Source organism: Lepidochelys kempii, chromosome 1 (genome assembly GCF_965140265.1).
Source record: "Lepidochelys kempii isolate rLepKem1 chromosome 1, rLepKem1.hap2, whole genome shotgun sequence".
Classification (NCBI taxonomy): Eukaryota; Metazoa; Chordata; order Testudines; family Cheloniidae; genus Lepidochelys; species Lepidochelys kempii.
In genome coordinates this window covers 161,907,699-161,925,917 of record NC_133256.1, presented here as the reverse complement: position 1 = coordinate 161,925,917, position 18,219 = coordinate 161,907,699, and positions in this window count along the sequence as shown.

Genomic DNA, 18,219 nt, shown 5'->3' with positions numbered 1-18,219 from the left:
TCCACCAGCCATCCCACGAATCACTCTGCTCCACCAGCCACTCCGCTCCACTCCATCAGCCATCCCGTGAGCCGCTCCAGCCATCCTGCAAACTGCTCCGCTCTGCCAGCTGCTCTGCTCTGCCAGCCGTCCCAAGAACTGCTCCACAATATATCTTCAGGGCCCCTCCCCACACTACTTAACACAGCACTCAGTGATTTCAGCCTTTAGTAGAGGAGCATCAGTGCTGGTGCACCATTGACCCAAAGTGAATTCAGCTCAGCAGCCTGTAACTAGACTCCTAATGGAACAGGAACTAGCTCTGATAGTAGACAAGACACCCATACCACCAGATATTAATACCTGTCCCCAACCTCTCTCAATTCACTGGGTTTTGGAACCCATGACCCTTGAGTGCTGCTTAGTTGATGGCGAGTCCCTCCATCATAACAAAAGGCCAAGTACAGTTCCACTGTCCTTGATTCACATATTCAGGATAATAACAGTTTATTCTTCCTGTCCCAGTAACAGAGAAACTGGGGCTCCTTCAGCAGCCAAAGTGACCACTTAGGCAGGATGGGTGTACATATGCAAATGAGATCATTTCCACACCAAGTTCTTTTCCACAACCCGCCACAGCTCGCCACCAGATGTCAGGGTAGAGCTCATCCTGACTCTGCTTACATACGTGGTTTTAGTAGGTGTCAGAAAGGGGTACATACACAGGAGGTGTTGGCAGCTAGGAAGAGAGAGCAAGAGAAAAAAAAGCTGTTCATTCTTCCCTCATTTTTTATGCTTTTGTCTTTCCTTTGGCCTTTGCTTCACTTTCTCCTCTGATCCTTTTTCTCTTTCCCTTTGCATCCAGGTTCTCACCCTTTCTTTATACTTATATTGTTCTCCCCCTCTTTCTCAGCTTCATTTATTCAATATCTATAACATTATTCTTGGCCTTTGTCTCCCCCGTTGGTCCCTTTGATTGCCTCATCACCACCCCAATACCCTACCCAGTGCTTGCCGGTAGTATGAGAAGGGTAGCAGAAACATGGGCTCTGGCATCACCCCTTCCCCAAACCCCCACACCCCAGTTGGCAGCTTCCTCCATATAGTGATAAGACAACTGCAGTGCCTGTATGGCCCTCATTCATAGCAACAACCAGAGCACTGCAGTCACCATATTGGGGAAAAGCCTTGCCATTCAACACGAGGGCTCTGAGTTTTAATTCTCTTCTCTGGAGTTGTGTGTTCTGCGCACATTAGTGCTCTTGCCCTGCCTTTCGCTTGGTGATCCTCTGCATGGCTCTGTTTTTATGTTGGGGAGGGCTGACTTGAGGACTCCTCGGAGGGCAAGGTAATAACATTATTGTTTAACAGACCCATGAGTAGCCTCAGGAGCATATACATTCTCACCCAGCCTGCTGTCAGTTTCTCCAGTTCAGTTGGCTGACAGCTCCTTCAGGTGACCAGACTGCCAGGGCTTACCAAAACCAGCACAATAGAAAGTGGCCATGACTGTTAGAGCATTTCCCTAGTTTTTAGGGACCCTAGAGTTGCCCTGTTTGTTTATAATACCTGCTATTGTGTGGATCATTTACATTCAAGCAGAGTGTGGTGGACAAGAGCCAGTTAATTTATTGTTGAATGTGACAAACTTTTTTGGAAGCTTAGAACACAAGGTTAAGGCCAGTCCTGGCTGAGACTGCAAATAAGTAGGCCAGTTAGTACTAACTGTGCTGTTGGGTTTTGTCACACAGAGGTCTTTTACTATGGTCTAGACTGAAACTATTACTTAACATAAGCTGCTCTACAACTGTCACACCTGATTAGGACTTATGGTCACTACTGAACTGGGTCAGATTCTCAGACAATCCTAAAGCAGGTGGTGTGACTTAATAGAAAAAACACTAAACTAGGACTCAGGAAACCTGGGTTCTATTCCCAGCTCTGCCATCCTTCTGGGTGACCTTGGGTAAGTCACTGCACTACTGTGGCTCAGTTTCCCCATATGGAAGTATGGCCCTCCTTTGCCAAACAATTTGAAATATACTCCTATATGGGAGTTAGGTATTATTAATAAATACATTTAAGTGTCCCTTAAAGATCTGGGAAGGATGAAATAAGAGAAAAATCTCTTTATTTTAGTCTATAAAACACTAATTTAGTAGGCATTATCACTTCCCCTTAAACCAATATCAGGACAAGAAGGATTACCCTAAGATAAACTATATGAGCAAAATGGACATTTTTCAGAGGTATGTTTGAGTATGATCTCATAACCCATAAAACTATTCTGGAATTTCTGGGAGGGATACAAAGCTTAGTTATTACAGACTGCAACCCCACTGATGAAGATACTATACTTTCCGTTCTCTTTAAAAAGGCCTAATGAAGGATGATATAACTCCATATAAGCTAGTGATTGATACTGCCTTCATCTTACCATATTTTGTAAAAGAAGTGATAGCCTTTGGCAGCTGCGATGACCCATCCCACAAAAACCTTGAACCTAGGCTAGTGTGTGTAACTGATTTATTATAATATTTTTTAGCAACTAGAGAACATGGCTCCAGATTTCATCTGCATTCCAAGGTGATTGGTGCATGTGTGTGAAATTGTTTTACTAAGGCAGTTCCAGAAAGAACAAAACAAGAATCAAGAATTGTAATCGGTTAAAATATATAGATGGCCTGATTCTGCAGACCCTTTCTAATGTGAATAGTCCTTGCTCACGCAAGCACTCCCATTGATTTCAGAGTTTGACAGCAGGGGAAGTGTTCTGGTCTCAGAGTAGAAGATAATTCAACAGTTGGAAATGTATAATTTGTAGCGAGTCCAATGGATTTTAGGTTAATAAGCCTCAACAACATTTTCAGAATTCTAAACCCGGCACTGGCTTCTTGTGACAGGATGTATTACCTGTCTGGCACCAACAGGACTCCAAACCCAGAGACTGGGGTCACCAAAGCAGAGGTAAACTATAGAATCCCTCTCATTCAGGCTAGGCATCTGAAAGAGAGCTATATAGTTCATATCTTCTTAGATAATTCCAACTCCTGAGTCTGGAGTCCTCCGACACCTAGACACATAATACGGCTGGTCACAGTTCCCATCATAAAATGCTAATGTGTAGGAAATAAGAGAAGTTACATATTTTGCCTGTCTAATTTGTGTGGAGTGTGTTTGGTTTAAAACACACACACACACACATCACCAAACCTACTGTAAATTCACTTCCAGCTTTAAACTCCACTAGAGAAACTGCAGAAGACAAGTTGAACATAATGACCAGGAAGGTCCCTTCCAATCCTGAGTCCAGTCCCCTGATATTGCAGGAATCCCATTCATAAATTTATCATAAGCTCATTTAAAGCTAGAGATGAGTAGAGAAAGTTGACTTATCTTCATCAATGTGCTGCACTAACAAGGTATCAAGCAGCAGCTGGATTTTCCTTTCCCCACATACATAATAAAGTAGGAAGAATCATAAATTGATTAAAATGGAAAACACTTGCCTGGTCAAATAGCATAAAACATGGATATCCCATTTTCAGTTAACCAATAGGCCTGGGAGGAATAAAAAAAAAGTTTAGTGACACACAAGTTAGGGTAGCATGAAAAGAGTCATTCATGGGCATAAAATTACAAGGTTCATTGATCAGGCTCAGGGTTTATTATAAACTGAAATTCATCCCTTTATCTAAGACTTGCACTCTGTATGAGGCAAATCCTGCCACCTCCACCCTGCCCCCTAGAGCAGATAGCTCTGAGGTCAGTAGACCCAATACAGTTCTTCTACAAAGATAAGGCAGGGTTTCAGGACCCCACACAGAGGTGTAGTCTGAATGCTATGGAACAGACTCTTCCGAGGTTCCTACCATGCTGTGGTGAGAAAGGGAGGAACAGGATTATGCAGATCCACCAGCCATCCCACTGTGGAGGGAATTGCAGCAGGATTCGAGGCTAGGCGCTAATGATACCATGACAGGCATGGAGCTGCCTGATACTACTCCAAGTCCTTAGTCCTGGTGCTCTCCTGCCATCCCCTCCTTCCATCCCTGCAAAGAACCCCAGCACAGACCCTGTATATTCCAGTGGTGAAACAGAGTTATAGGTACCATACAGCTCCAATTTCTGCTTTACTTCTGTAGGACACCATAGATTTTTCAACATGTGTAACCTGTCATTCATGGCCCATATCATGCAAACAAACACTTAGGCATATGTGTAACTTTAGATCTGGTCTCCGCTAAAAAGTTAGGTCGACGTAAGCCACCTTCCTCCACCTAGTTGTGCATGTGTCTACACTTAAATTTGTCTCCCACTGATGTAAGCACCCCATTACAGCGATGCAGTAACACCACCTCCCTGAGCAGCATTGAGCTAGTCAATGTACTGAGGTTGACACAGCATGAGTATCAACACTGAGTTACTTAGGTCTACCCTACCAGTTCTCCAGCAGCCGTCCCCCAATGCCCAGACACTGAGCACTCTAGTCACAATTGTGAACTCCCCTGCCCAGGAGCACAGAAATCTGAATCCCCACCCCCTCCGCCTCTTTAAAGCTCCACGAATTTTTGTAATGCCATTTCCTGATTGCCCAGCTTGGCGAGCACACCTAGCAACTCTCCATCGTTGTGTGCACCTGCCCAGCTGAGCATGCTGGCTACGCACTCCAGACACACTGCTGCCGGGAGTGGGCAGGAGATATATTGGATCTCCTCAGCCTGTGGGGAGAAGAGGCTGTGCGGGCACAGCTACAGACCAGCCATAGAAACGTCAGCATCAACAAGCAGATGGCTCGGGTGATGCAAGCGAGGAGTATGACAGGGATCAGCAGCAGTGGCACAAGAAACCAAAGGAACTGCATCGGGCATACCCGAAGGCCAGGGAGGCTAACAGTCGATCCAGTGCTGAGCTGCAGACCTGCTATTTTTACAAAGAGGCTCATGCCAGACTTGACAGAGACCTACCATCACCCCCAGTACTTCTGAGGAGTCCAGACCACAGGGTCCTGGTGTGAACAGTGAGGACAGGAGGAAGAAAAGGTGCAGGATGGAGGACATGTGACTGAGGGGACGGACCCAGGTTTGCCATGATCCAGGACCTGTTTGAGACTCCACAGTCGTCCAGTCAGTTCCAACAGTTGAGCACAGGCAAGCCCAATGCAGGGAAAGGATTCTAGGGTAAGTGTGTAAATGTATTTCCCATTACAATGATATACCAATGGCACCCCCAACTTAACAGGGCACAGCTATTGACTTTTCATAAATTTACTCATACCAGAAGAGGTAGTGGTACAACCACAAGGAGGTAGCATTATCATCTGCTTTCATTTCCCCCGTAGAGTTAAGCAAAGGGGCCCACGCGGAGTACTTTGATTATGTACACAGGGATGTCCCTTGAATCCGCCTCAGAGATTGCAATGAAATTTCTGCAAAGCTCTCCTCTCTAGAAACCTTCCAGCTTGCCTTATTTCTTCCTTCACAGCCAGACACATTCCCGCTCCAGTCAGTAAGAACTTCAACAGGCACCATTGCAGTGCACAGGCGATCAGCATTCGGACCCGGGCAACTTTGGAACACTAACAAATCACCACTGCCTCTGGAAAATGGTGTCACCAGTGGGTGCCGTTATCGTAGGCCAGTGGTTCCCAGACTTGTTCCGCCGCTTGTGCAGGGAAAGCCCCTGGCGGGCCGGTTTGTTTACCTGCCGTGTCCGCAGGTTCGGCCGATCATGCGGGCCGAGGGACGTACTGGCCGCCGCTTCCAGCAGCTCCCATTGGCCTGGAGCAGCGAACCCTGCGGCCAGTGGGAGCCGCGATCGGACGAACCTGCGGAGGCGGCAGGTAAACAAACCAGCCTGGCCTGCCAGGGGCTTTCTCTGCACAAGCGGAGGAACAAGTTTGGGAACCACTGGTCTAGACTCATAATTTCCTGTAACTGAGCAATTCCCTCCTTATTTCCCTCACCCCTGGTGGGCCATACTCACTATGGCTGGTACTGTGAGTGGCCCTGTGAAAGCCATGGTTGCTATACGTGTAGGTAAAATGGAGATGAATGCTCTTGCCCCTTGTTAAGTTCTGCTGCCAGGAATTCATTAAGCTTTTAATATATTTGCTTTTAGATTGCACCTTTTTGTGTGCTGGTTTTGTTACTGAATAAAATTCTATTATTTGGAAAATAATTCATCTTCATTAGTTCACAACATATGCTGCAAAGTGCAGTTCTGAAAACACCCGCTTGTTATTGTAGAGTGTGAAAATTCATAGGATCACAATAATTATCATAAATGCACAGCAAAATTAATAGGTGCATTGACAGTGTTATGTTCACAGATGTGCACCACGCACCACACAATTCCTAACAGGCCCTACCAGCCCATGCTCATTTCTCAGGCCCAGAAGCAGCGCCCCACCATCTGCAGCTGCTCAGCGAATGCCAACAAGTTTGAATTGGTTCTCACTGTGTCCCACAGCAACCTGTCCTCCATGAAATCATCACATTGCCTGCTAATTCAGTTCTTCTTCCGGCTCTGCAAATACCGGAGGATCGTGTGTCCTGTGCTTGCAACACTTACAACAATAGTGCAGAGTTATGCAGGCTCCATGCTTCTGTCAGAGATGGAGGACAGCAAAGGGGGGTCACGCAGCCACATGGGATTTTTAAAAGAGGCATGAAATTTATGGGATAGAGATGACATTATGGGATGGAGACGGTTGTACACTGGGAGGTTGACCCCTTGCTCCCTGTCACCCCAGCACAACTCGTTTCTGCCTCACCTTGCATTGCCAAAATTTCCCAGAAGTCAGTGTGCTGGACAGTGGTGAGTTGCACACTGGGATGCCTACCCACGGTGCACCACACTGAGCATCGACAAGCACTCCTGGTGAGTGTACACAATGTGGATGCAAGGAGCTAAGTATGCACGCACAAGCAATATACTAAGGTCATGTCTACACTAGAGACCTTACAACGGCCCAGCTGTACTGATGCAGCTGCACCACTGTAAGATCTCCCGTGTAGCTGCTCTATGCAGAGGGAAGAGAGCTCTCCCGTTGACATAATTACACCACGCCCAACGATCGGCGATAGCTATGTCGGCAGGAGAGCGTCTCCCACCAACATAGTGCTGTCCACACTGGCACTTCTGTCGGCGTAACTTATGTCGCTCAGGGGGATGTTTTTTTCACACCCCTGAGCACCATAAATTATACCGACAAATGCTAGTGTAGACATAGCCTAACTGCAGCAGCTTTTTGCCACTGTAACTCCGGTCAACCAAAGGTTGTAGTGTAGACATGGCCTTACTCAAGTGAGAAGTCCCATTGAAACTAGAAGGAAAACTTATGCGAGTAAAGCTGTTCACATGCTTAAGTGTTTGCAGGATAAAGGCCACAGTAACTAAAGCTTGATTTCATATACCATTACACTTATGACACAAATCAATAAACAGCAACAAAATTTAAAACTAAGGATGACACCGATCAACTCCCTGATTTGTGAGGCGAGAAAAGAGATTTGACGCATTTTCATTCAGAATTTCTGGTTTTGAGTTGATTTAATCCCAAATTCCACCATATTTAGATTTCCTGGGCCAAATTTTGCTCTTACTGATCCCGTTATAGGAATGTGTCTTTCTGACCCACCAGGATCTGTAATCTAAGTTCATATTGTATCCAGCTGATCTCTAGGTCAGTTTGAGGTTAATGCATGTCAAAGCTCTTCAGAAAAAAATGCATACATACTCATTGATTTTAGAGGTTAGTAGTTCAGCTTTTCTCAATATGTCAAATTAGTCTTTTTTTTTTTTTTTTTTAAGGAATTTGCACTGGAGCTGGTCAAAAATCTTCCATCTGAACACTTTTTGACAGAAAATGGCTTTTCAACTAAACAGATATTCATGGGGAAAATGCATTTTGGTAAAAAAGATTGGGTTGTGTTGAAAAACAAAAACCAGAAAGCTGTTCTTTTGGAGAGGCAGAGGGGATTCAGCAACCTTCGGTATAGCTGCTCTTCTCCCAGTTTTCCCCACTTCTCCAAAGCCTTATAGTTCAACTACAAGTATTGGCCTAAAACGAGGTCAAGACAATATTAAGTTTCTCCTTGTATTTTCAGCTGTGGGACGTACAAGGCTGTGGAAATGTCTTCCACGGGAAGTAGTAGAGGCCCCATTACTTGGGACATTTAAATCTAGACTGGACAAAACATTAAATGCAATACAAGGAATAATCCTGCAGTGACCCCAGGAGATTGCTCAAATGGCCTAACAGTATCCCAGCTCACTTTGAGCCACATTAATGACATACAACTGATCCCTGATGGGACATGCAGGTAAAAATTCAGTGGAGCTTAGCTCCTCTCATTGGTGATAAGAGCTATGGGCCTAATCTCCTACATATGCAGTGCAAGTGAACCCCAGTGTTGGGGGCATTGGTTCCAGGACACCTAAAGGGTTAAACTAATTCAAGATTTCTGGGGTGGTATAGCCTACAATGCACAACTGGATTCATTGTGAAACATGAGGTTCCTTCTTACGAAAGGCTTTCAGCATGGGGATAAAGGGAGCTTTCTACTTGTTAAACATACAGCCTATTTCTGAATTGTATACTTAAATCACATGTATAAAATCAGAGAATAGATTTAAACTTGCTACTGATATTAATTCTCTCTCACACACACAAATATCATACAGCCCAGTCACTTGAAACAACTGTTAGCGCAGATAACTGGTGACATCTAGCGACCAGTTCACTTAATGCAGGAAAACATTATAGTCCAAATTCTGGACTCAGTAACACCTGTGCAGCCTAACTCATGAAAACCCATTCATCTCAACAGGGTCCCAACCATGTAACTGAAGGCAAAATATGGTCCCCTGGCTTTAGTCCAGGGATTTATAACAGTATAATTTTCTCCCAGCTAGAAATCATACTGCCCTCATGCTAAACGTATTAGTTCTAAAATAGAATGCTATTTGCTTAAATAAAAATCACCATTCTAAATCATTAGGGAAGAGCCATGGTATTCACTTTCCTATTTAAAAATTTACCAAATTCAGTTCTAAACATCTCCTCAAAACAAAGATCATATGCAAAATTATTTTTGCTACATTTGTCAAAATGCTACAAATCCAGATTTTAAACAACAGTGTGGTCAAACATCAAGTTAATAATGGTCATGGATCATGCTTCATCTCTAATTAAGTATTCAGAGCATGAAATGTAATTTATGCAAATACATTAATAAAACACCTTTTCAAAAAAAACATTTTAACATGTGATCAGTGGAACTCATCACCAGAGCACCCTTGAGCCAAGACACTGCATTGCAGGGGGGTTTTCTATGCCAGCACCTTTAATTTTTGCCATGGTGGTTCTACAGAAGTCTGCAGCTTCCATGGCCCAGCCCATAGGTGCTGGAACTATGGTGCTGCCGCACCCCCTGGCTTGAAGGGGTTTCCATCAGATGCAGTTTACAGTTTAGTTCAATGGCTTTTACCATGCCAACTATACAAATTGTCCCATCACCCCAGCCCAGCCTTCCAGCCAGTCACCTTTCAAGTTCGGTCTCCATCCAGGATAACAGAAGTCTGACTCAAATTCCAAACAAACACAAACATTGATCTGTCCACCTTCTAGGCTCAGTTCTCAGCCCCTCCTGGACTACCTTTAAATCTTTCCCAGTTTGGTTGTAGAGAAGAGCACTGACTACCAAGTTTCTTTCCCAGAAGTCCCTCTCACACTCTACCACTCACTGAAGTTCCCTGCTTTTCACCTCTAGTCCCAGGCCCTGCAGAGTTCTTCCCTGTTCTTTTAGCTGAGCACGACCTCCCAGGTGGCCCCTTTTCAATGGCAGGTCCCTACTATTTTCCCTCCTAAAAGACTCTCTACTAACCCTCCTACAGCACCTCAGCCCTTTCTCTGAGGCCCTGATGTTCATCAGGCTAACATCTGACCCCAGTAGTTCCTCCCCCTCAGGCTGGTAGGCAGTTAATTATGGCCCAGCTGGGGCTATCACCATTTCCGCTAACAGGGGCCAGTCACTCTGTGACATATATTGTGACAAATTGGTAAATGCATTCTGGCATCTAACTCCCATTGAAATCAAATTCCATTAAAAATCTGGCCCATTGTGGCTACAACGAGTTTGTATTTGGGGCATCAAAGTTAAATCTGAACAGCAGATCTAGACGCATTTTTTTAATTTTTAAAATGTTTACGTTTTGTGGACATTTTTTTTTTAAATTATGAAAATTTATTTTTAAAAATCAGATCCTATGAGTAGTTGTTTTCAGTATTAACATTACAAAAGCTTGCAGAGGCGGCAGGGGGAGGTGCATGCGACTCTTCATCCAACAAAATTACGAGTAAAGTAAGGGCAAATCTGCAATCTCAGTAGTTTCAGATGTTATTCTCTGGGGCCTAGCCCTTCATTCCTCACACACTCAAAATGCTAAGGGGCAGAACTACGGGAAGGCGCTCCGGGGAGTAAAACTATAAGCTTCCCCTTGCACAATTTCTGCCTGATTCTTCCTTTAAGGGGTGCTCCTTTGCACACATAGAAGCTGGAGGTTTGACAACACATACCGTGGATCCCCCAAGATCTGTAGGAAGCCAATGAAGCTGTGTTGCCATGGCTCTTTCCACCACCAGCTATCCCTGGAAATCCCCCTGAAGTGGGTCTCTACTGGGCAGAGCAGGCTACATTTCAGCTGATTTCCTTTGGGTGGCAGAACAGACAATGAATGTTTCAACCTCCAACTCCCCCTGCCAGGCTCAGCCCCTCCAGAGAATATGGCTTCAACACTGGTCTTTCAACATTTTAATTACAAGAATACAGGCTTGTGTGCAGTGCCTGATTGCTACTTCTTTTCTGATTGAAGCCCACATTGAAGGGATGGGGGGAGAACCTATACAGCTGTATTACTAACCAAACAAACCATAGTGCTGGCATGCCAGTGAGGGATTTGCTTCTTTGGGATAAAATAGATGAAAAAATGGGGGGGTTATTTAAACACATTGAGCAGAGGAGCTTCATAGAACAAACAACTGACCATCAGTGAGCAGTAGAGCAAGTAAGTTGTACATACGGTATCTGCCCACACTATTCTCATTACTAGGGTGACCAGATAGAAAGTGTAAAAAGTGGGACAGAAGGTGAGGGGTAATAGGCACTTATATAAGAAAAAGCCCCAAATATCAGGACTGTCCTTATAAAATCGGGACATCTGGTCACCCTACACATCACCCTCTTTGGTTAGGTCTTCTGTAGAGGTGCACTTACTTGCTACCCATGTAATTTCACTTTCAGCCTATTCTACCATTTGTTGTTTTACCTGTGCCTTTGGTGTTAGAAGTGTTGCCTTTGGTGATATGCAAGGATGGTTATAGACAAAAACAGTACCACTGGCTTTTCCACAGTAGAAACACAGTTGGGGACTGCCAGAGAGTGGACTCACCCCTGCCACATCCCCTCATGGTCAGGCATGGGATAGCAGGTACTCCTCTTCCAGTACCCTCTCTTGAGAACCACTCCAACCCTGTGGTGGTCTGCCGCTTCTCATGACTCAGCCCCAAGCCAGGACACTTATAGCCCCTCCCACTCTTTCCAGAGTATCAATGCCCCCAACAGATAGAATCCTTCACACTAGTCATCAGTCAGGCATCTTCTGCCTCTCTAGAGCTCCTCTTCCATTCTACTCTTCTATCAGAGTAGTTACTGCAGGGCTTTGCCCTCGACTCGCTCACCCAAACTCAAAAGAAAAGCAAAACTTCCCCCCATCCACCTAGTTAGAACTTTTAATGCATCCTCAGCCCTCCCCAGTTCTTCATTCTTCTTCAGGACAGTGACCATCAGGGGTTATCTCCCTGCAGTCTTGCCCCTTAATCTGGATCCTCAACTCCAGTCTACCCCTACAGCCTTCTGCTTGTGGGTTAGCCTTTTCTCAAGCCCACTTCTGGAGTCTCTTCCTGTCCTATCCCATAAGAACCACTCCCCAGGACATAAAACCTCTTCTGAGCCTCCTCTCACCAACTGATTCAGCCTTTTGTACAAACCCTCCCACTCTTTCAGCAGAGTCCAGTCACTACCCAAGGCCACCACATTCTAAGCCAATTCCAATCAGCAGGCAGGCTACCATTAAAGGGCTGGCCAGCCTGTAACAGGGCCACAAGTAGCTGCCTATTCTAAATAAGTTTTTCCTTTAATTTAGGAATCGAGGTGATGAAGAGGACACTCTTATATTCAAGTTTAAAAAGTGACTCAGCCTTTGAGTAGTTCATTAATGTTATTTAATGGTTAGGTAGCACCTGTACATGAGGAAGCAGGGCAAAGCTGCATCACCCATGAAGTACATTGGGGAAATTCTGCCCTGGCATCATCCTTATGCCCTGTTGCCAACTCTCCCAATTTTATCACAAGTCTGGCAAGTGTTTAGTGTTTTTGTTAGAGGCCCAGCTGCTGGAATCAGGTTATTACCTGAGAATATCAGCTTCTTTTTTTAAAAGGAAGTTTCTGGCCCTCATGGCTGAAGAGAAAGCTTGAAGATGTGAACCTTAAACAGTCTAGCACTGGCAAATAAAAAGAACTCAACATTTTTTAAAACTCATGACATTTCAGCCAGTCATGATTTTGGGTGCCTGACTCATGACTCTGGAATGCCTAGGGTTGGTGGTACTGCAATGGATGGAATCGGTTGCTCACTACTAGGGCGCGAGCCCTATTGGGTGAGCCAGTGCATGGGTAGACATGATTTCCTTACCCATCCCTAACCCCTCTTGGGAGTTTTGCTCCCTGATGAGAACAGGAACAAGCAGTTCTTGCACTCCCCAGAGCACAGTGACTGCCATTGTGAGTGGCACCAGGGATGGAGAGAGGTTTCCTGTCCACCCTCTAACCCTACCTAGCCAAACCAGGGCTATCCACAATCCAATCTGAGGCTTCCAAAACCATTAGGAACTTCCAGTTCATTCACAGAAATGATCCACACACACAAACAGACCACACATGAAGCAAACCGATATATGGCTACCCAGCATAGCTTCTGCTAGCTGACCAACAGCCTGTCTTTGCTACTGGAAATGTATCCTGTAATCATTCATGTCACCTTTTCTTTATCTATGTTTATAAAATGACTACCTAGGAGAAAAATACAGTTGTAAAAAGCTAGGGTCAAATTACTGACGTTCTATGTGAGAATAGATGTCAAAGTTACCTTATTACAGAGCATCACTAGTACGAAAGAATTGTTACATATATTCCAGCATCATTGTGACAATATTAAGATAGTAAAAGAGCATAGGGCCTGATCCAAAGCCTACAGTAACTCACATTGCCTTCAGTTTTCTTTGAATCAGATCCTGTGTTTTCAAAACTGTGTGTCTCTTGTATACTTATAAAAGCAAAGGCAAAGTTTGATTATTACCATACGTCTAAATTTTAAAGAGATATGGCGTGGGCAGATTTTATTCTTCCTGGGAAAATATAGGCAATGACTACATAATTCCTGATCATTTATTTCCTCCTGAGCTGGATGAATACTGTAGAAAATTTCTCATGAAAATTTGTTGGAATGTTTAAATGAGTTTCCGTTGACTGTTCACGCTGATATTCTGGCAAGTGATTTTACTGGCAGGAATGTTCACTGAAATAATAAATCTTTAGTAAATACTGAAGAATATACCAGAAAGCAAAATTTTAATTTGTAATCATGAGTATCTTGGAGGAGAAACCTGATTCTAAGCAGTACCCTTATCCAGCCAGGGAACAGAATTACCCTCAGTGCCCTATGCACTCAGTCAAAACAGCTTACATTTCATATCCTCACAACAAACTGTTCATGGGCAAGTTACAAACCATGAATTATTTGTGCCCTCTGAAACATTTCAGAGCCCATTCCTACATAATCAGCTGCAGTTGGGGATTTGATGTGCCCCAGCTCTACCATATAGCAAAGTATGTAAAGATTCAAAGACATCATACAGGGACCCTAGCCCAGCAGAGGCAGCTAGGAGTACATGGAGCTAAACACAGAAGTCTGGGAGGGCTCTATAGGACTAGAGAAGGCTGGAGGCCTGGCATAGGACTGGTGGGGGAGTGGTCACTCTAGTCTACATGAATTTGAAGGTATGTTGATTAGGCATCCCAGTGATTACCTCCACCAGTAATAGCTGCTCAACTCATCCTGTGTAAAGCCTCTCTCCACCCTTGCCCTGACCTGAACCAACCTGTCTTCCCATCAACAAATGCTCCAACCCTGTCCCAGCTTGACACTCAGTGATGACAAAAGGCCTTACAGTTCCTTCTGCCGAAATTCTCACACAACCCTCTCCAGTAACAAGTGTCTCAGCCCAACGAGGTATCAAAGCCCATCCACACTTCCAGATTGTTCTGTGTGCATGTGAGGGAAGTCTGCCTGAGGTCATCCTATAATACTTTGGCGGAGCTCCCAGAAAACCGAAGCCTGGCTCTTTCCACAGAGAGGACAAAAGTCCAAAGTAAAACAATTTTTGCAGGGTGGGAGAGCCCAATTATACAGTTCATCCAAAAAAATACTTCAGTTAGCTGAGCCCTGTACAATCTGGCCACAGAATGGCACAATCTAAAAGAAAAGAAGTGAAGTGAGGCTATTAAATCATCATAATTCTGAGAGTAGGAAGGTTGACACATCTCATCAGACAGTCCCAGACAGATATGCAGGCACACTACAGAAAAGTCTCATGAATTCTGAGCTCTTCTGGTTCCTGACACACCCTGTAATGTGAGGCTACTCAAACTTGCTTGCAAACACTGCACAGTACCTACATGCACTAACTTCCCATTCCTTTAAAGGCTTCAAAAGTCAAGCTTAGCGGATGTGAATGCAGATGATGCCTTTGATTGAGGATATTGTTATTACTGAATGCACTTCTGTCACATTTTCTCATCTGAATGCAACTCTAAGGAGTTATCTGTAGACAAACTGCTTTGGAGAGCAGTACAGACACTTTCTTTTTGATATTACATGTGTTTGTTCTCTTGAAAGGCTTTTAGCCCTGAGGTAAGGATTAGACAACAATTTAGCAGCCTGAAAAGACATAGTAAAAAAATCTGTCAGCTGTAGAAGAAAGAGGCCTGATTTGTTCTTCAAAGGTGTAGCATTGTTTTCCACACTAGCTTTGTTGCTGCCAACAGCAAATGTAAAGCAGAGACATTTTTGCAAATGAAGTAAAACTATTTATTACTGTAACATCTGTGTAATAGTTACTCTCTTCTTTTCACTACTACTGCCCAAGAAAAAACCACCAAATATTTTAATATGTAGTTTACCAGAAGAAACAACACAAACCAGCTTCCAACAGAAATATGCTGAAGTTAATTCCATCAGCAACCACTGAATGGAACCTATTTTGTCACCACTCTAGAAGTTGTTATATTTGCGTCAACAACAATTTGAAGAAAATTCCCCTCTCATTGATCTGGATACAATTCCCACTTTTGCAGAAATCCAGTGTGCCAACAGCCAGTGCTGTTCAGTGTCAGCATTTCCTTTGTGGGGTGTTCACTCAGTCCTAGGGCACAGAGAACAGCTCAAGTCAGAGGGCTGTGCGTCTGTCAATTCCAGGGAAAATGGAGGACAGAATCCTAAGCCGCAAAATGATTGGAAAGACCAGGGCTCACACAGAGCCAGGTTGTTTCCAACTACTCTCCTACGCCCAGCAGAATTATGGACGGGACCCACTATGCTACTCCTGTTCCAGTGTGGATCTTTGTCAGTTAATGTTGTATTGATCTCAAGAGCCAAAAGAGTTAAAAGTGTTTATCTCATGTGGCAACACTCCATCCTGAATTATAGTACCCAGTCCTACAGCAAGATTGATTCCACCAGTCCATATAGCAGCTTTGGTTCTAGCATGTGCAACATGACCAACTACAGATCAGATCCATCGTCTGAATAAAGTAATTTCCTCCCCTCTAGCTTTTGAATCTAAACAAACTTCTAGTTGGGTGACAATCTCATGAAGTTTAATAGTTGTTTCATTGGCATAACCTAGACACCATTTCTGAAAATTGTCATATCTGATTTTGCTTAAATCTTTTGCCAGTAAAGTCTACGTATCAATGGAGATGTAAATCACTGAATCAGTATTCTGGTGTGAGTAATCAAAGTTTCTGGTTTTTCCATCCGAGTAAGTCTGGAAACTGGTCCTGGAATCACAGCTTCTTCATCTTTGCAGATAATGTGGTGCAGGCATAAGTAAAGGAGAAAAAATTTCTAGAATTAAATTAAAATTAGTTTATTTGAACATGAATAAAAATTGAGCATTTACAACTCATTTCACTCACAAACCAAGAAAAGAATTCTTTGCCAATGGGTGTTACCGTTCATTTGCAAACATAGAAGTTCTTATCTTTGCCTTGGCAGAACACCCAGAATTAATTATCACATTCCCTTTTTACAAAAGCAAAACGATGAAAGAAAGAAAAAACAAGTTTTTTCTTGCGTTAACTTCTGGTTCCCCAAGGGAACTGATCCACTACTGTGGGTGCTCATACCCATATTTCCCCCACTGCAGTGTATTGTGGGGACCTACCATGGAGGTCTCCTCAGCAGCATAGAAGTGTATGCAGCAGTACCCTTTTAAAAGTTCTCTATGGCTTCAGCCACCAACATTGTGGAAACAGCATTTTTAGCATTCTTAGCCCTACTGCATCTTCAAAAATGGACTCAGGATTTGGTCTATGTGAAATACTGATACAAATGACTTACCCAACAGTATATACTATAAATAGTAACTAATACAAGAGAACCTTCAGCATCTCTTAAATCAGTGATGTGCCAATGTATGAGAACAATATATTCTCACAAGCATGAGGTGCCTTCTTCAGAGCAGGATTTTTCAGAGCCACATGGTTTTGGAGGTTACACCAGTCTAAGAGTGATCATATGAAGTTTAAGGTAGTAACCAGGTGCAACTGCCCTTTATCTAATACAATATTGTAACATGGAAAGTTGAATTAAGCTTGAAAATCAGAAAATGCATTGTTTCTGCACCAGAATCAAAGTGTATGTCAATTACAGGCATGAAAATAGGTTGCTATTTCCAACATTATCTATGGAAGCAATAAACTTTAGGAACCAGATACTTGGCTCCACTAGGTCTGCTCCTTGCTGCTCAGGTGGAGCAAAGAAGCACTAAAGTCAGCTTATCTGGCCAGTGGAGGATTGTTCCTATGTGGGGAAACCAGAGGTAGTGTAGAACCTCTGTAGCAGTTCATAGGAAGGCCACTTCTGTCCCATACAATCACACCACAGCCTGTTTAGATATAGCCCAGGATCAGGACCTAAATATGAAAAGTACATGGTTTCAAACTTCTAGCAAGGTTGCATTTTATCAGAAAGGTACCCCCTATCTCCTTATAGCCACGGGTAACCTTAACCTTGTACCTCTTATGTTGGAGAATTCACTCAGTGCCATCCTGGACCTTCATTCACTGGCTGCGACTCCTTTATGTGTAGAGACTACTGATCCTCCCATGTCCTTTTTTACTGACCTTAGGTGTTTGCAAACCATTTACCCCACCAGATTCCTCGTCCTCTCCCAAAGGTGCATGACCCTTTATTTGCAATATTTTGCTGTAAGGGTGTATTATCTCAGGCTTTGTTTTGACTAGGAAAAATGGTTGTATTTGGTTAGCTTAACAAGAGCCAACTAAGCCCAACCTAAACTTGACCTCTTTCCTGGTGTAGTCACAGGGGAGCACCTCAGCTGCTGGCTACAGCTCAGTCAGCTAAATCAAACTACAAAGTATCACCCTGGTTCTAGAGTCAGAATAGATAACATTTTATTCATGAGTAAATAGTGGTGAGTTTCACCCATTTGCACCAGCAAAGAATTTAGTCCAGAATGTTCACGTTACTATACCAAAAATGTTTACAGTTTTACTTGTTATTTGAGCCTATTGATAATAAAAGGCATTTGTAATTTCATTCTTTTCTTGCTAAAGAGTGAGTGGAGCTACAGTGCAAAAGTTGTCCGTGTTTCCTAATAGTCAGCATTTAAAATTTGTGAGCAATTGACTATGCAAACAATATTGCCACCCACATATGTAACTCTGAGACCTACAGTAAGATAATGATGTGTTTGGTGATGCTGCACAATTCTATAGTTAACAATGCTATAAAATACGTTCTGGGGTAACAATGTGGGGGATATCACTCCCTTGATCTGATGATTTTATCAATCTGTGATTTTAAAATTGGTGA